The sequence below is a fragment of the Ranitomeya variabilis genome, chromosome 4 (assembly GCF_051348905.1).
Source record: "Ranitomeya variabilis isolate aRanVar5 chromosome 4, aRanVar5.hap1, whole genome shotgun sequence".
Classification (NCBI taxonomy): Eukaryota; Metazoa; Chordata; class Amphibia; order Anura; family Dendrobatidae; genus Ranitomeya; species Ranitomeya variabilis.
Genome location: NC_135235.1, coordinates 569262725 through 569282412, shown reverse-complemented (window position 1 = coordinate 569282412; position 19688 = coordinate 569262725).

Sequence of the window (19688 nt, the reverse complement as noted above, 5' to 3'; positions counted from 1 at the left end):
TTATACAGTCAAACTGTGTTGGAGGCGAGAGATCCCTTCGTAATGAGACGCAGCACAGATGTCAAGAATCCCACCTTGGTGCTGGGCGCAGCCTCCTGAGCGTTGTTATTTGCTGTACAGGAGTCTGCGCTGTCGTTTTATCCCTTGGCCTTGCGCTGTTAGCGCTGCCCATCTTCTGGCATCATTTAATGTCGGCCGTTGCGGTTTGCGATGACCATGAATCCCAGCCCCGCAGTGTCTTGACATAGTTAAAACACTGCGGGGCTGGGATTCATGGCCTGGCGCAGTACATATGTTGGCCTCTCACACTCGGGTCCTTACACCCGCTTCAGACTGTGCGGCGTCAGCTGATCCCTTATCGCATGCCGCGGCCATGAAGCCACACAGTCTGAGGAAGGCGGAAGGAGATGAGGGACAGGCGAACATATGCACTGCTCATGCCCATCAATCACACCCTCGCAGTCCAAATAAATAAGACACTGAGGGGCGTTGTGTCGGGCATGGCGGCCGCAGAGGCGCAGGCAGCCAAACAATGATGCCAGAAGACGGGCAGCGCTACCAAGGGGGTTGCAGCGTGTCATTACAAAGGAAAGTCACACCTCAGGGACGGTTAAATGGTCACAGAGGACACATTTTAGATGTGTTCAGTTCCACATGTGCGAGGAGAATAAGTTTCTGAGCCACCTTGCACACATGCAGCATTACTGCTGTACAAGGTGGCTGTAAAACATACAAACACCTGGGGGAGGGGGGACAGGTTCCCTTCAATTTCAGTTCTTGTGTCTGCGTGGCATTTGCAGGACACGTTGCCGGCTACACAGCAGGGGAACAGCTGGCGGTGCTGAACCCCACTGACACATTGGCTGGTGTTTTTCTCTGTGCAGCTAGCAGTACCGGGCCCCAACTGGCGGTGTTAGAGCCCAGGGTCAGCAGGAGGAGGAGAGGGAGCAGAGTGTAGGCCGAAGCCTGCACTGGCGGCAGCTTTGTGTCTGCGTGGCTGTTGCAGGACACGTTGCCGGCTACACAGCAGGGGAACAGCTGGCGGTGCTGAACCCCACTGACACATTGGCTGGTGTTTTTCTCTGTGCAGCTAGTAGTACCGGGCCCCAACTGGCGGTGTTAGAGCCCAGGCTCTTCAGGGGGAGCAGAGTGTAGGCCGAAGCCTAATTGAACCAATTTTAAAGGTAACCTTTAACCCCCCCTCAGGTGTTACAAAGTAGAAGAGCCACAGCTTATGCAGCAGTAGTGCTGCACAAGTCAAAGGTTGCTTTTTTAATTTTTCTCCTTGCACACGCTGAATGAAACACGTATAACATTTAGCCCTTTATACAGTCAAACTGTGTTGGAGGCGAGAGTTCCCTTCGTAATGAAACGCAGCACAGATGTCAAGAATCCCACCTTGGTGCTGGGCGCAGCCTCCTGAGAGTTGTTATTTGCTGTACAGGAGTCTGCGCTGTCGTTTTATCCCTTGGCCTTGCGCTGTTAGCGCTGCCCATCTTCTGGCATCATTTAATGTCGGCCGTTGCGGTTTGCGATGACCATGAATCCCAGCCCCGCAGTGTCTTGACATAGTTAAAACACTGCAGGGCTGGGATTCATGGCCTGGCGCAGTACATATGTTGGCCTCTCACACTCGGGTCCTTACACCCGCTGCAGACTGTGCGGCGTCAACTGATCCCTTATCGCATGCCGCGGCCATGAAGCCGCACAGTCTGAAGAAGGCGGAAGGAGCTGAGTGACAGCCTGGCGAAGATATGCACTGCTCATGCCCGTCAATCACACCCTCGCAGTCAAAATAAATAAGACACCGAGGGGCGTTGTGTCGGGCAGGGCGGCCGCAGAGGCGCAGCCAGCCAAACAATGATGTCAGAAGAAGGGCTGTGCTACCAAGGGGGTCGTTGCGTGTCATTACAAAGGAAAGTCACACCTCAGGGACGTTTTAATGGTCTCAGGGGACACATTGTAGACGTGTTCTGTTCCACAGGTGCAAGGAGAATAAGTTTATGAGCCACCTTGCACACATGCAGCATTACTGCTGTACAAGGTGGCTGTAAAACATACAAACACCTGGGGGTGGGGCGACAGGATCCCTTCAATTTCAGTTCTTGTGTCTGCGTGGCTTTTGCAGGACACGATGCCGGCTACACAGCAGGGGAACAGCTGGCGGTGCTGAACCCCACTGACACATTGGCTGGTGTATTTCTCTGTGCAGCTAGCAGTACCGGGCACCAACTGGCGTTGTTAGAGCCCAGGGTCAGCAGGAGGAGCAGGGGGAGCAGAGTGTAGGCCGAAGCCTGCACTGGCGGCAGCTTTGGGTCTGTTGTGTCTGCGTGGCTGTTGCAGGACACGTTGCCGGCTACACAGCAGGGGAACAGCTGGCGGTGCTGAACCCCACTGACACATTGGCGAGGTGTTTTTCTCTGTGCAGCCAGCACTTCCGGACAGCAACTAGCGGTGTTGGAGCCCGGGCTCTGCAGGTGGAGCAGATTGTAGGCCGCAGCCTGCACTGGAGCAAGTTGAATGGGAACCTTTAACCCCCCCCCCAGGCGTTTGTAGCTGAAAGAGCCATCTTGTACAGCACTAATGCTGGAAAAGGTAAACTTAGCTCTTTTAATTATGGTCCTTGCACATGCTGAACCTAACACTTTTGAAATGTGTCCCCTCACACGGTTAAACCGTCCGGTCGGTGGAACTTTCCTTTGTCATGTGACGCAGCACACCCGTCATTCTTACCCCCTTGGCGCCGTGCGCCTCCTCCTCAGCGTTGTTTGAATCTGTCCCGGAGTCTGCGCTGTTATGTTATCCCTTGGCCAGGCACACTTAGCGCTGCCCGTCTTCTGACATCATTTGGTGTCAGGATGGCTGCGCCTGTGCGGCCGCGCTGGAGTAGATCCCGCCTCGCTGTGTCATCTAATGTAATCACTCTGCGGACCTGTGATCCATGGGCATGAGCAGTGCATATCCTCGCCTCTCACTCCCCTCCCTACGGCTTCTTCAGACTGTGCGGCGTCACGGCCGTGGCATGCTATTAGGGATCAGCTGACAGCGCACAGTCTGAAGAAGGCGTAGGGAGATGAGTGAGAGGCGGAGGTTCAGATATGCACTGCTAATGTCCATGGATCACAGGTCCGCAGTGGGATTTAATCAGAAGACACTACGAGGCGGGATCTCGTCCAGTGCGGCCGCACAAGCGCAGCCATCCTGACACCAAATGATGTCAGAAGACGGGCAGCGCTAAGTGTGCCTGGCCAAGGGATAACATAACAGCGCAGACTCCGGGACAGATTCAAACAACGCTGAGGAGGAGGCGCACGGCGCCAAGGGGGTAAGAATGACGGCTGTGCTGCGTCACATGACAAAGGAAAGTTCCACCGACCGGACGGTTTAACCGTGTGAGGGGACACATTTCAAAAGTGTTAGGTTCAGCATGTGCAAGGAGCACCACGAAAAGAGGCACTTTTTCCCTTTGCATCATTACTGCTGCACAAGGTGTCTCCTTCAGTAACAAACGCCTGGGGGGGGGACAGGTTCCCTTAAATTTAACTTGTTGTGCCTGCGTGGCGGTCGCAGGACACGTTGCTGTATACACAGCAGGGGAGCAGCAGGCATTACTGAACCCCACTAACACATTGGCGAGGTGTTTGGCTCTGTGTGGACAGCACTTATGGATGGCAACTAGCGGTGTTGGAGCCCAGGGACAGGAGGAGGAGGAGGTGGAGGAGATAGGAGGGATTGCCACACACACAGCTGGGGAACAGCTGACGTTACTGAACCCCAATAACAGAGGAGGGACTGTTGGGACTGTGTGGGCAGCACTTCTGGATGGCAACTAGCGGTGTTGGAGCCCAGGGACAGGAGGAGGAGGAGGTGGAGGAGATAGGAGGGATTGCCACACACACAGCTGGGGAACAGCTGACGTTACTGAACCCCAATAACAGAGGAGGGACTGTAGGGACTGTGCGGACAGCACTTCTGGACGGCAACTAGCGGTGTTGGAGCCCAGGGACAGGAGGAGGAGGAGGTGGAGGAGATAGGAGGGATTGCCACACACAGCTGGGGAACAGCTGACGTTACTGAACCCCAATAACAGAGGAGGGACTGTTGGGACTGTGCGGGCAGCACTTCTGGATGGCAACTAGCGGTGTTGGAGCCCAGGGACAGGAGGAGGAGGAGGTGGAGGAGATAGGAGGGATTGCCACACACACAGCTGGGGAACAGCTGACGTTACTGAACCCCAATAATAGAGGAGGGACTGTTGGGACTGTGCGGACAGCACTTCTGGACGGCAACTAGCGGTGTTGGAGCCCAGGGACAGGAGGAGGAGGAGGTGGAGGAGATAGGAGGGATTGCCACACACACAGCTGGGGAACAGCTGACGTTACTGAACCCCAATAACAGAGGAGGGACTGTTGGGACTGTGCGGACAGCACTTCTGGACGGCAACTAGCGGTGTTGGAGCCCAGGGACAGGAGGAGGAGGAGGTGGAGGAGATAGGAGGGATTGCCACACACACAGCTGGGGAACAGCTGACGTTACTGAACCCCAATAACAGAGGAGGGACTGTTGGGACTGTGCGGACAGCACTTCTGGATGGCAACTAGCGGTGTTGGAGCCCAGGGACAGGAGGAGGAGGAGGTGGAGGAGATAGGAGGGATTGCCACACACACAGCTGGGGAACAGCTGACGTTACTGAACCCCAATAACAGAGGAGGGACTGTTGGGACTGTGCGGACAGCACTTCTGGACGGCAACTAGCGGTGTTGGAGCCCAGGGACAGGAGGAGGAGGAGGTAGAGGAGATAGGAGGGATTGCCACACACACAGCTGGGGAACAGCTGACGTTCCTGAACCCCAATAACAGAGGAGCGACTGTTGGGACTGTGCGGACAGAACTTCTGGACGGCAAATAGCGGTGTTGGAGCCCAGGGACAGGAGGAGGAGGAGGTGGAGGAGATAGGAGGGATTGCCACACACACAGCTGGGGAACAGCTGACGTTACTGAACCCCAATAACAGAGGAGCGACTGTTGGGTCTGTAAGGACAGCACTTCTGGACGGCAACTAGCGGTGTTGGAGCCCAGGGACAGGAGGAGGAGGAGGTGGAGGAGATAGGAGGGATTGCCACACACACAGCTGGGGAACAGCTGACGTTACTGAACCCCAATAACAGAGGAGGGACTGTTGGGACTGTGTGTGCAGCACTTCTGGATGGCAACTAGCGGTGTTGGAGCCCAGGGACAGGAGGAGGAGGAGGTGGAGGAGATAGGAGGGATTGCCACACACACAGCTGGGGAACAGCTGACGTTACTGAACCCCAATAACAGAGGAGGGACTGTTGGGACTGTGCGGACAGCACTTCTGGACGGCAACTAGCGGTGTTGGAGCCCAGGGACAGGAGGAGGAGGAGGTGGAGGAGATAGGAGGGATTGCCACACACACAGCTGGGGAACAGCTGACGTTACTGAACCCCAATAACAGAGGAGGGACTGTTGGGACTGTGCGGGCAGCACTTCTGGACGGCAACTAGCGGTGTTGGAGCCCAGGGACAGGAGGAGGAGGTGGAGGAGATAGGAGGGATTGCCACACACACAGCTGGGGAACAGTTGACGTTACTGAACCCCAATAATAGAGGAGGGACTGTTGGGACTGTGCGGACAGCACTTCTGGACGGCAACTAGCGGTGTTGGAGCCCAGAGACAGGAGGAGGAGGAGGTGGAGGAGATAGGAGGGATTGCCACACACACAGCTGGGGAACAGCTGACGTTCCTGAACCCCAATAACAGAGGAGCGACTGTTGGGACTGTGCGGACAGCACTTCTGGACGGCAAATAGCGGTGTTGGAGCCCAGGGACAGGAGGAGGAGGAGGTGGAGGAGATAGGAGGGATTGCCACACACACAGCTGGGGAACAGCTGACGTTACTGAACCCCAATAACAGAGGAGCGACTGTTGGGTCTGTAAGGACAGCACTTCTGGACGGCAACTAGCGGTGTTGGAGCCCAGGGACAGGAGGAGGAGGAGGTGGAGGAGATAGGAGGGATTGCCACACACACAGCTGGGGAACAGCTGACGTTACTGAACCCCAATAACAGAGGAGGGACTGTTGGGACTGTGTGGGCAGCACTTCTGGATGGCAACTAGCGGTGTTGGAGCCCAGGGACAGGAGGAGGAGGAGGTGGAGGAGATAGGAGGGATTGCCACACACACAGCTGGGGAACAGCTGACGTTACTGAACCCCAATAACAGAGGAGGGACTGTTGGGACTGTGCGGACAGCACTTCTGGACGGCAACTAGCGGTGTTGGAGCCCAGGGACAGGAGGAGGAGGAGGTGGAGGAGATAGGAGGGATTGCCACACACACAGCTGGGGAACAGCTGACGTTACTGAACCCCAATAACAGAGGAGGGACTGTTGGGACTGTGCGGGCAGCACTTCTGGACGGCAACTAGCGGTGTTGGAGCCCAGGGACAGGAGGAGGAGGTGGAGGAGATAGGAGGGATTGCCACACACACAGCTGGGGAACAGCTGACGTTACTGAACCCCAATAATAGAGGAGGGACTGTTGGGACTGTGCGGACAGCACTTCTGGACGGCAACTAGCGGTGTTGGAGCCCAGGGACAGGAGGAGGAGGAGGTGGAGGAGATAGGAGGGATTGCCACACACACAGCTGGGGAACAGCTGACGTTACTGAACCCCAATAACAGAGGAGGGACTGTTGGGACTGTGCGGACAGCACTTCTGGACGGCAACTAGCGGTGTTGGAGCCCAGGGACAGGAGGAGGAGGAGGTGGAGGAGATAGGAGGGATTGCCACACACACAGCTGGGGAACAGCTGACGTTACTGAACCCCAATAACAGAGGAGGGACTGTTGGGACTGTGCGGACAGCACTTCTGGATGGCAACTAGCGGTGTTGGAGCCCAGGGACAGGAGGAGGAGGAGGTGGAGGAGATAGGAGGGATTGCCACACACACAGCTGGGGAACAGCTGACGTTACTGAACCCCAATAACAGAGGAGGGACTGTTGGGACTGTGCGGACAGCACTTCTGGACGGCAAATAGCGGTGTTGGAGCCCAGGGACAGGAGGAGGAGGAGGTGGAGGAGATAGGAGGGATTGCCACACACACAGCTGGGGAACAGCTGACGTTACTGAACCCCAATAACAGAGGAGCGACTGTTGGGACTGTGCGGACAGCACTTCTGGACGGCAACTAGCGGTGTTGGAGCCCAGGGACAGGAGGAGGAGGAGGTGGAGGAGATAGGAGGGATTGCCACACACACAGCTGGGGAACAGCTGACGTTACTGAACCCCAATAACAGAGGAGGGACTGTTGGGACTGTGCGGACAGCACTTCTGGACGGCAACTAGCGGTGTTGGAGCCCAGGGACAGGAGGAGGAGGAGGTGGAGGAGATAGGAGGGATTGCCACACACACAGCTGGGGAACAGCTGACGTTACTGAACCCCAATAACAGAGGAGTGACTGTTGGGACTGTGTGGACAGCACTTCTGGACGGCAACTAGCGGTGTTGGAGCCCAGGGACAGGAGGAGGAGGAGGTGGAGGAGATAGGAGGGATTGCCACACACACAGCTGGGGAACAGCTGACGTTACTGAACCCCAATAACAGAGGAGCGACTGTTGACTGTGTGTACAGCACTTCTGGACGGCAACTAGCGGTGTTGGAGCCCAGGGACAGGAGGAGGAGGAGGTGGAGGAGATAGGAGGGATTGCCACACACACAGCTGGGGAACAGCTGACGTTACTGAACCCCAATAATAGAGGAGGGACTGTTGGGACTGTGCGGACAGCACTTCTGGACGGCAACTAGCGGTGTTGGAGCCCAGGGACAGGAGGAGGAGGAGGTAGAGGAGATAGGAGGGATTGCCACACACACAGTTGGGGAACAGCTGACGTTCCTGAACCCCAATAACAGAGGAGCGACTGTTGGGACTGTGCGGACAGCACTTCTGGACGGCAACTAGCGGTGTTGGAGCCCAGGGACAGGAGGAGGAGGAGGTGGAGGAGATAGGAGGGATTGCCACACACACAGCTGGGGAACAGCTGACGTTACTGAACCCCAATAACAGAGGAGGGACTGTTGGGACTGTGCGGACAGCACTTCTGGACAGCAACTAGCGGTGTTGGAGCCCAGGGACAGGAGGAGGAGGAGGTGGAGGACATAGGAGGGATTGCCACACACACAGCTGGGGAAAAGCTGACGTTACTGAACCCCAATAACAGAGGAGCGACTGTTGGGACTGTGCGGACAGCACTTCTGGACGGCAACTAGCGGTGTTGGAGCCCAGGGACAGGAGGAGGAGGAGGTGGAGGAGATAGGAGGGATTGCCACACACACAGCTGGGGAACAGCTGACGTTACTGAACCCCAATAACAGAGGAGGGACTGTTGGGACTGTGCGGACAGCACTTCTGGACGGCAACTAGCGGTGTTGGAGCCCAGGGACAGGAGGAGGAGGAGGTGGAGGAGATAGGAGGGATTGCCACACACACAGCTGGGGAACAGCTGACGTTACTGAACCCCAATAACAGAGGAGCGACTGTTGGGACTGTGCGGACAGCACTTCTGGACGGCAACTAGCGGTGTTGGAGCCCAGGGACAGGAGGAGGAGGAGGTGGAGGAGATAGGAGGGATTGCCACACACACAGCTGGGGAACAGCTGACGTTACTGAACCCCAATAACAGAGGAGCGACTGTTGACTGTGCGTACAGCACTTCTGGACGGCAACTAGCGGTGTTGGAGCCCAGGGACAGGAGGAGGAGGAGGTGGAGGAGATAGGAGGGATTGCCACACACACAGCTGGGGAACAGCTGACGTTACTGAACCCCAATAACAGAGAAGGGACTGTTGGGACTGTGCGGACAGCACTTCTGGACGGCAACTAGCGGTGTTGGAGCCCAGGGACAGAAGGAGGAGGAGGTGGAGGAGATAGGAGGGATTGCCACACACACAGCTGTGGAACAGCTGACGTTCCTGAACCCCAATAACAGAGGAGCGACTGTTGGGACTGTGCGGACAGCACTTCTGGACGGCAACTAGCGGTGTTGGAGCCCAGGGACAGGAGGAGGAGGAGGTGGAGGAGATAGGAGGGATTGCCTCACACACAGCTGGGGAACAGCTGACATTAGTGAACCCCAATAACAGAGGAGCGACTGTTGACTGTGCGTACAGCACTTCTGGACGGCAACTAGCGGTGTTGGAGCCCAGGGACAGGAGGAGGAGGAGGTGGAGGAGATAGGAGGGATTGCCACACACACAGCTGGGGAACAGCTGACGTTTCTGAACCCCAATAACAGAGGAGCGACTGTTGGGACTGTGCGTACAGCACTACCAGGCAACAACTAGCGGTGTTGGAGCCCAGGGACAGCAGGAGAAGCCGAGGAACACAATGTAGGCCGAAGCCTGATTGGAGAAAGTCGAAAGGGAACCTTTAACCCCCCCAAGGCGTTTGTAGCTGAAAGATCCAGCTTGTGCAGCAAAAAAGATGCAAAAGGAAAAGGTGGCTCTTTTCATTATGCTCCTTGCAAACACAGAACTAAACACTTATAAAATGTGTCCCCTGAAACCGTGAGACCATCCCGGAGGTCGGACTTTCCTTCGTAATATGACGCAGCCCAGCCGTCATTCTTACCCCCCCCCGGCGCCGTGCCCCGGCTCCTCAGCGTTGTTTGATTCCGTCCCGGAGCCTGCGCTGTTATGTTATCCCTTGGCCAGGCACACTTAGCGCTGCCCATCTTCTGACATCATTTGGTGTCAGGCTGGCTGCGCCTGTGCGGCCGTGCTGGCCGAGAGCCCGCCTAGCAGTGTCGTCTAATGTAATCCCACCGCGGGCCTCGGATCCGTGGCCATGCGCAGTGCATATCCTCGCCTCTCACTCCCCTCCCTACGGCTTCTTCAGACTGTGCGGCGTCACGGCCGTGGCATGCTATTAGGGATCAGCTGACGGCGCACAGTCTGAAGAAGGCGTAGGGAGATGAGTGAGAGGCGGAGGTTCAGATATGCACTGCGCATGTCCATGGATTTCAGGACCCCAGTGGGATTAAATCAGAAGACAATGCGAGGCGGGCTCTCGGCCAGCGCGGCTGCACAGGCGCAGCCAGCCTGACACCAAATGATGTCAAAAGATGGGCAGCGCTAAGTGTGCCTGGCCAAGGGATAACTGTTGTGAATTAGACTTTTTTGGCTCCCTCTTGTGGTCACTAGTGATATGACTCTGGGATTGCCTTTCCTCAGTTTGGCACCCACCTGGGTCGTTAGTCCAGGGGTGTTGCTATATGAACTTCCTGAATCCTCAGTCTGGTGCCTGGCATAGTTGTAATCAGTCCTTTCTGTTTGCTCCTGTCTGCTGGTCCTGGTTCCTGCAAAATTAAGCTAAGTCCTGCTTCCTTGTTTTTTGGTTAATTGCATTGCTCTTATGTTTTGTCCAGCTTGTACTAAATGTGATTCCTGATTTTGCTGGAAGCTCTAGGGGGCTGGTATTCTCCCCCCGGGCCGTTAGACGGTTCGGGGGTTCTTGAATATCCAGCGTGGAAATTTTGATAGGGTTTTTGATGACCGTATAAGTCATCTTACTATATTCTGCTATTTGTCAGTGGGCCTCTCTTTGCTAAATACCTAGTTCATTCTTACGTTTGTCTTTTCTTCTTACCTCACCGTTATTATTTGTTGGGGGCTTGTATCCAACTTTTGGGGTCTTTTCTCTGGAGGCAAGAAAGGTCTATCTTTTCCCTTCTAGGGTTAGTTAGTTCTCCGGCTGGCGCGAGATGTCTAGAACCAACGTAGGCACGTTCCCCGGCTGCTGCTATTTGTGGTGCTAGGATTAGATATATTTTTCAGCCTAGTTACCACTGCCCTATGAGCTGGTTTTTTGTGTTTGCAGACTTGGTATTTACTTCTGAGACCCTCTACCATTGGGGTCATAACAGTATGCCAGGCCAAAGTTGAATGTTTAATGCATTGCAGAAGTGGGATAATAAGAAAGGAAATTCTGAGGTTGTTTTTTTTTTCCTCTCTTTCTTCCTCCCCTTTACCTCTGAGTGGCTTAAGCTTGCTGCAGACATGAATGTCCAGACTTTGATTACAAGTGTGGATCAGCTTGCTGCTCGTGTGCAGGGCATACAAGATTTTGTTACCAGTAGTCCAATGTCTGAACCTAAAATACCTATTCCTGAACTGTTCTCTGGAGACCGATTTAAGTTTAGGAATTTCAGGAATAATTGTAAATTGTTTCTATCTCTGAGACCCCGTTCGTCTGGAGACTCAGCTCAGCAAGTTAAAATTGTTATCTCTTTCTTGCGGGGCGACCCTCAGGATTGGGCTTTCTCGCTAGCGCCAGGAGATCCGGCATTGGCGAATATTGATGCGTTTTTTCTGGCCCTCGGATTGCTTTACGAGGAACCCAATCTTGAAATTCAGGCAGAAAAAGCCTTGCTGGCTATTTCTCAGGGCCAGGATGAAGCTGAAGTATATTGCCAAAAATTTCGGAAATGGTCCGTGCTTACTCAGTGGAATGAGTGTGCTCTGGCCGCAAATTTCAGAAATGGCCTTTCTGAAGCCATTAAGAATGTGATGGTGGGTTTCTCCATTCCTACAAGTCTGAATGATTCCATGGCGCTGGCTATTCAAATTGATCGGCGTTTGCGGGAGCGCAAAACTGCTGATCCTCTGGTGGTGTTGTCTGAACAAACACCTGATTTGATGCAATGTGATAGAATTCAGACTAGAAATGAACGGAAAAATCATAGACGTCAGAATGGGTTGTGTTTTTACTGTGGTGATTCTACACATGTTATATCAGCATGCTCTAAACGCCTAACAAGGGTTGTTAGCCCAGTCGCCATTGGTAATTTGCAACCTAAATTTATTTTGTCTGTGACTTTAATTTGCTCATTGTCTTCCAACCCTGTTATGGCGTTTGTGGATTCAGGTGCTGCCCTGAGTCTTATGGATCTGTCATTTGCCAAGCGCTGTGGTTTTGTTCTTGAGCCGTTGGTAAATCCTATCCCTCTTAGAGGTATTGATGCTACGCCATTGGCGGAAAATAAACCGCAGTTTTGGACACAAGTAACCATGTGCATGACTCCTGAACATCGGGAGGTGATTCGTTTTCTTGTTCTGCATAAAATGCATGATTTGGTCGTTTTGGGTCTGCCATGGTTACAGACCCATAATCCAGTCTTGGATTGGAAGGCAATGTCTGTGTCAAGTTGGGGCTGTCGGGGAATTCATGGTGATTCCCCGCCGGTGTCTATTGCTTCCTCTACTCCTTCGGAAGTTCCTGAGTATTTGTCTGATTATCAGGATGTATTCAGCGAGTCCAGGTCCAGTGCTCTTCCTCCTCATAGGGACTGTGACTGCGCTATAGATTTGATTCCAGGTAGTAAATTTCCTAAGGGAAGATTATTTAATCTGTCTGTACCTGAGCATACCTGTTGTGATTTTGCTTTTTGCTCCCTCTAGTGGTCATTAGTTATTTGACTCTGGAGCTTCTGTCTTTTCCTATATCCTCACCTGGGCCGTTAGTTCAGGGGCGTTGCTATATAAGCTCCCTGGACCTTCAGTTCAATGCCTGGCATCGTGGAAATCAGAGCTAATCTGTTGTGCTCTTGTCCTATGATCCTGGTTCCTGTATTTCAAGCTAAGTCTGCTTCCTTGCTTTTTGCTTTAGTTTAGTTTGGTATTTTTGTCCAGCTTGTTCCAATCTGTATCCTGACCTTTGCTGGAAGCTCTAGGGGGCTGGTGTTCTCCCCCCGGACCGTTAGACGGTTCGGGGGTTCTTGAATCTCCAGCGTGGATTTTTATAGGGTTTTTGTTGACCAGATAAGTTATCTTGCTATATTCTGCTATTAGTAAGCTGGCCTCTCTTTGCTGAACCTGGTTCATTTCTGTGTTTGTCATTTCCTCTTACCTCACCGTTATTATTTGTGGGGGGCTTGTATCTTGCTTTGGGGTCCCTTTCTCTGGAGGCAAGAGAGGTCTTTGTTTTCTTCTCCTAGGGGTAGTTAGATTCTCCGGCTGGCGCGAGTCATCTAGCGATCACCGTAGGCATGATCCCCGGCTACTTCTAGTGTTGGCGTTAGGAGTAGCTATTTGGTCAACCCAGTTACCACAGCCCTATGAGCTGGATTTTTGAATCTCGCAGACTTACACGTTCCTCTGAGACCCTGTCCACTGGGGTCATAACAGTATGCCAGGCCAGTATTAAAGGTTTAATGCATTGCAGAAGTGGGATTATAAGAAAGAAGATTTTGAGTTTTTTTTTTCCCTCTCTCATTTTTTTTTTTCTTTTCCCCTTTACCTCAGAGTGGCTTAAGCTTGCTGCAGACATGAATGTCCAGACCTTGATTACAAGTGTGGACCAGCTTGCCGCTCGTGTGCAGGGTATACAAGATTATGTTACCAGAAATCCTAGGTCTGAACCCAAGATTCCGATTCCTGAACTGTTTTCAGGAGACCGATTTAAGTTTAGGAATTTCAGGAATAATTGTAAATTGTTTTTGTCCCTGAAACCTTGTTCGTCTGGAGACTCTGCTCAACAAGTAAAAATTGTTATTTCATTCTTACGGGGTGACCCTCAGGATTGGGCTTTTTCGTTGGCGCCAGGAGATCCGGCATTGGCTGATATTGATGCGTTTTTTCTGGCGCTCGGTTTACTTTATGAGGAACCCAATCTTGAGATTCAGGCAGAGAAAGCCTTGCTGGCTATGTCTCAGGGCCAGGACGAGGCTGAGGTGTATTGCCAAAAATTTCGGAAATGGTCCGTGCTGACACATTGGAACGAGTGTGCACTGGCCGCTAATTTTAGAAATGGCCTTTCTGAGGCCATTAAGAATGTTATGGTGGGTTTTCCCATTCCAACAGGTCTGAATGATACCATGTCCCTGGCTATTCAAATTGACCGGCGGTTGCGGGAGCGCAAAACCGCAAATTCCCTCATGTTGTTGTCTTAACAGACACCTGATGTGATGTATCTCGAGTCTGCTAAACGCCTGAATCCTAGACAGGCCTGCTGGTCATTGTTTTTCTCCCGTTTTGACTTTGTTGTCTCGTATTTACCAGGTTCAAAAAATGTGAAGGCCGATGCTCTTTCCAGGAGCTTTGTGCCTGATGCTCCTGGAGTCGCTGAACCTGTTGGTATTCTTAAGGATGGTATTATCTTGTCAGCTATTTCTCCAGATCTGCGACGTGTGTTGCAGAGATTTCAGGCTGATAGGACTGATTCTTGTCCACCTGACAGACTGTTTGTGCCTGATAAGTGGACCAGCAGAGTCATTTCCGAGGTTCATTCCTCGGTGTTGGCAGGTCACCCAGGAATTTTTGGCACCAGAGATCTGGTGGCCAGATCCTTTTGGTGGCCTTCCTTGTCTAGGGATGTGCGGTCATTTGTACAGTCCTGTGGGACTTGTGCTCGAGCTAAGCCTTGCTGTTCTCGTGCCAGCGGGTTGCTCTTGCCCTTGCCTGTCCCTAAGAGACCTTGGACACATATCTCCATGGATTTCATTTCTGATCTTCCGGTGTCTCAAGGCATGTCTGTTATCTGGGTGATATGTGATCGCTTCTCCAAGATGGTCCATTTGGTTCCTTTGCCTAAGCTGCCTTCCTCTTCCTATCTGGTTCCTGTGTTTTTCCAGAACGTGGTTCGTTTGCACGGCATCCCTGAGAATATTGTGTCAGACAGAGGATCCCAGTTCGTTTCCAGATTCTGGCGATCCTTTTGTGGTAGGATGGGCATTGACTTGTCGTTTTCGTCTGCTTTCCATCCTCAGACTAATGGACAGACGGAGCGAACTAATCAGACTTTGGAGGCTTATTTGAGGTGTTTTGTCTCTGCTGATCAGGACGATTGGGTGACCTTCTTGCCGTTGGCTGAGTTTGCCCTTAATAATCGGGCTAGTTCCGCCACCTTGGTTTCGCCGTTTTTCTGCAACTCTGGTTTCCACCCTCGTTTTTCTTCGGGTCATGTGGAACCTTCTGACTGCCCTGGGGTGGATTCTGTGGTGGATAGGTTGCAGGGGATCTGGAATCTTGTGGTGGACAACCTTAAGTTGTCACAGGAGAGGGCTCAGCGCTTTGCCAACCGCCGCCGCGGTGTGGGTCCCCGACTACGTGTTGGGGATTTGGTGTGGCTTTCTTCCCGCTTTGTTCCTATGAAGGTTTCCTCTCCCAAATTTAAACCTCGTTTTATTGGTCCTTACAAGATATTGGAAATCCTTAATCCTGTATCCTTTCGCCTGGATCTTCCTGTGTCGTTTGCTATCCACAACGTGTTTCATAGGTCCTTGTTGCGGCGGTACGTTGTGCCTGTGGTTCCTTCTGCTGAGCCTCCTGCTCCAGTGTTGGTTGAGGGCGAGTTGGAGTACGTGGTGGAGAAGATCTTGGATTCTCGTCTCTCCAGGCGGAGGCTTCAGTACCCGGTCAAGTGGAAGGGCTATGGTCAGGAAGATAATTCCTGGGTGGTCGCCTCTGATGTTCATGCGGCCGATTTAGTTCGTGCCTTTCACGCCGCTCGTCCTGATTGCCCTGGTGGTCGTGGTGAGGGTTCGGTGACCCCTCACTAAGGGGGGGGTACTGTTGTGATTTTGCTTTTTGCTCCCTCTAGTGGTCATTAGTTATTTGACTCTGGAGCTTCTGTCTTTTCCTATATCCTCACCTGGGCCGTTAGTTCAGGGGCGTTGCTATATAAGCTCCCTGGACCTTCAGTTCAATGCCTGGCATCGTGGAAATCAGAGCTAATCTGTTGTGCTCTTGTCCTATGATCCTTGTTCCTGTATTTCAAGCTAAGTCTGCTTCCTTGCTTTTTGCTTTAGTTTAGTTTGGTATTTTTGTCCAGCTTGTTTCAATCTGTATCCTGACCTTTGCTGGAAGCTCTAGGGGGCTGGTGTTCTCCCCCCGGACCGTTAGACGGTTCGGGGGTTCTTGAATCTCCAGCGTGGATTTTTATAGGGTTTTTGTTGACCAGATAAGTTATCTTGCTATATTCTGCTATTAGTAAGCTGGCCTCTCTTTGCTGAACCTGGTTCATTTCTGTGTTTGTCATTTCCTCTTACCTCACCGTTATTATTTGTGGGGGGCTTGTATCTTGCTTTGGGGTCCCTTTCTCTGGAGGCAAGAGAGGTCTTTGTTTTCTTCTCCTAGGGGTAGTTAGATTCTCCGGCTGGCGCGAGTCATCTAGCGATCACCGTAGGCATGATCCCCGGCTACTTCTAGTGTTGGCGTTAGGAGTAGCTATTTGGTCAACCCAGTTACCACAGCCCTATGAGCTGGATTTTTGAATCTCGCAGACTTACACGTTCCTCTGAGACCCTGTCCACTGGGGTCATAACACATACCGCAATGCGTTCGTATATCAAGGAATCTCTGGAGAAGGGGCATATCCGTCCATCCTCTTCCCCTCTTGGTGCGGGATTCTTTTTTGTGGCCAAGAAGGACGGATCTTTGAGACCTTGTATTGACTATCGGCTTCTGAATAAAATCACTGTTAAATTTCAGTATCCTTTGCCTCTGTTGTCGGACTTGTTTGCCCGGATTAAAGGTGCCAAGTGGTTCACCAAGATAGATCTTCGTGGTGCGTACAACCTTGTGCGCATTAAGCAAGGAGATGAATGGAAAACTGCATTTAATACGCCCGAAGGTCATTTTGAGTACTTGGTGATGCCTTTTGGGCTCTCTAATGCTCCTTCAGTGTTTCAGTCCTTTATGCATGACATTTTCCAGAAGTATCTGGATAAATTTATGATTGTTTATCTGGATGATATTCTGTTTTTTTCTGATGATTGGGACTCGCATGTGGAGCAGGTCAGGATGGTGTTTCAGGTTTTGCATGAGAATGCTTTGTTTGTTAAGGGCTCAAAGTGTCTCTTTGGAGTACAGAAGGTTCCCTTTTTGGGTTTTATTTTTTCCCCTTCTGCGGTGGAGATGAACCCAGTCAAGGTCCGAACTATTCATGATTGGACTCGACCCACGTCAGTTAAGAGTCTTCAGAAGTTCTTGGGTTTTGCTAACTTCTACCGTCGTTTTATCGCTAATTTTTCTAGCATTGTTAAACCTTTGACGGATATGACCAAGAAAGGTTCTGATGTTGCTAACTGGGCTCCTGCAGCCGTGGAAGCTTTCCAAGAGTTGAAGCGCCGGTTTACTTCGGCGCCTGTTTTGTGCCAGCCTGATGTCTCACTTCCCTTTCAGGTTGAAGTGGATGCTTCTGAGATTGGGGCAGGGGCCGTTTTGTCGCAGAGAGGCCCTGGTTGCTCTGTAATGAGACCATGTGCTTTTTTCTCTAGGAAGTTTTCGCCTGCTGAGCGGAATTATGATGTTGGCAATCGGGAGTTGTTGGCCATGAAGTGGGCATTTGAGGAGTGGCGTCATTGGCTCGAGGGTGCTAAGCATCGTGTGGTGGTCTTGACTGATCACAAAAATCTGATGTATCTCGAGTCTGCTAAACGCCTGAATCCTAGACAGGCCCGTTGGTCATTGTTTTTCTCCCGTTTTGACTTTGTGGTCTCGTATTTACCAGGTTCAAAGAATGTGAAGGCTGATGCTCTTTCAAGGAGCTTTGTGCCTGACTCTCCTGGAGTCGCAGAACCAGTTGGTATTCTTAAAGAGGGAGTAATCTTGTCAGCCATTTCTCTGGATTTGCGACGTGTGTTGCAGAGATTTCAGGCTGGTAGACCTGACTCTTGTCCACCTGACAGACTGTTTGTTCCTGATAAGTGGACCAGCAGAGTCATTTCCGAGGTTCATTCCTCGGTGTTGGCAGGGCATCTGGGAATTTTTGGCACCAGAGATTTGGTGGCCAGATCCTTCTGGTGGCCTTCCTTGTCACGGGATGTGCGGTCATTTGTGCAGTCCTGTGGGACTTGTGCTCGAGCTAAGCCTTGCTGTTCTCGTGCCAGCGGGTTGCTCTTGCCCTTGCCTGTCCCGAAGAGGCCTTGGACACACATTTCCATGGATTTCATTTCAGATCTTCCGGTGTCTCAGGGCATGTCTGTCATCTGGGTGGTATGTGATCGCTTTTCCAAGATGGTCCATTTGGTATCTTTGCCTAAGCTGCCTTCCTCTTCCGATCTGGTTCCTTTGTTCTTTCAGAATGTGGTTTGCTTACACGGCATTCCTGAGAATATTGTGTCTGACAGAGGATCCCAGTTTGTTTCCAGGTTCTGGCGATCCTTTTGTGCTAAGATGGGCATTGATTTGTCGTTTTCGTCTGCCTTTCATCCTCAGACTAATGGACAAACGGAGCGAACTAATCAGACTCTGGAGGCTTATTTGAGGTGTTTTGTTTCTGCAGATCAGGATGATTGCCGTTGGCTGAGTTTGCCCTTAATAATCGGGCTAGTTCCGCTACTTTGGTTTCGCCATTTTTCTGCAACTCTGGTTTCCATCCTCGTTTTTCCTCAGGACATGTGGAACCTTCTGACTGTCCTGGGGTGGATTCTGTGGTGGATAGGTTGCAGCAGATTTGGAGTCATGTGGTGGACAACTTAAAGTTGTCACAGGAGAAGGCTCAGCGTTTTGCCAACCGCCGCCGCGGTGTGGGTCCCAGACTTCGTGTTGGGGATTTGGTATGGCTGTCTTCTCGATTTGTTCCTATGAAGGTCTCCTCTCCTAAATTTAAGCCTCGCTTTATCGGTCCTTACAAGATATTGGAAATCCTTAATCCTGTGTCCTTTCGCTTGGATCTTCCGGTGTCGTTTGCCATTCACAACGTGTTCCATAGGTCTTTGTTGCGGCGGTACGTTGTACCTGTGGTTCCTTCTGTTGAGCCTCCTGCTCCGGTGTTGGTTGAGGGCGAGTTGGAGTACGTGGTGGAGAAGATCTTGGATTCTCGTCTCTCCAGGCGGAGGCTTCAGTATCTGGTCAAGTGGAAGGGCTATGGTCAGGAGGATAATTCCTGGGTGGTTGCCTCTGATGTGCATGCGGCCGATTTAGTTCGTGCCTTTCACGCTGCTCATCCTGATCGCCCTGGTGGTCTTGGTGAGGGTTCGGTGACCCCTCCTTAAAGGGGGGGTACTGTTGTGAATTAGACTTTTTTGGCTCCCTCTTGTGGTCACTAGTGATATGACTCTGGGATTGCCTTTCCTCAGTTTGGCACCCACCTGGGTCGTTAGTCCAGGGGTGTTGCTATATGAACTTCCTGAATCCTCAGTCTGGTGCCTGGCATAGTTGTAATCAGTCCTTTCTGTTTGCTCCTGTCTGCTGGTCCTGGTTCCTGCAAAATTAAGCTAAGTCCTGCTTCCTTGTTTTTTGGTTAATTGCATTGCTCTTATGTTTTGTCCAGCTTGTACTAAATGTGATTCCTGATTTTGCTGGAAGCTCTAGGGGGCTGGTATTCTCCCCCCGGGCCGTTAGACGGTTCGGGGGTTCTTGAATATCCAGCGTGGAAATTTTGATAGGGTTTTTGCTGACCATATAAGTCATCTTACTATATTCTGCTATTTGTCAGTGGGCCTCTCTTTGCTAAATACCTAGTTCATTCTTACGTTTGTCTTTTCTTCTTACCTCACCGTTATTATTTGTTGGGGGTTGTATCCAACTTTTGGGGTCTTTTCTCTGGAGGCAAGAAAGGTCTATCTTTTCCCTTCTAGGGTTAGTTAGTTCTCCGGCTGGTGCGAGACGTCTAGAACCAACGTAGGCACGTTCCCCGGCTGCTGCTATTTGTGGTGCTAGGATTAGAT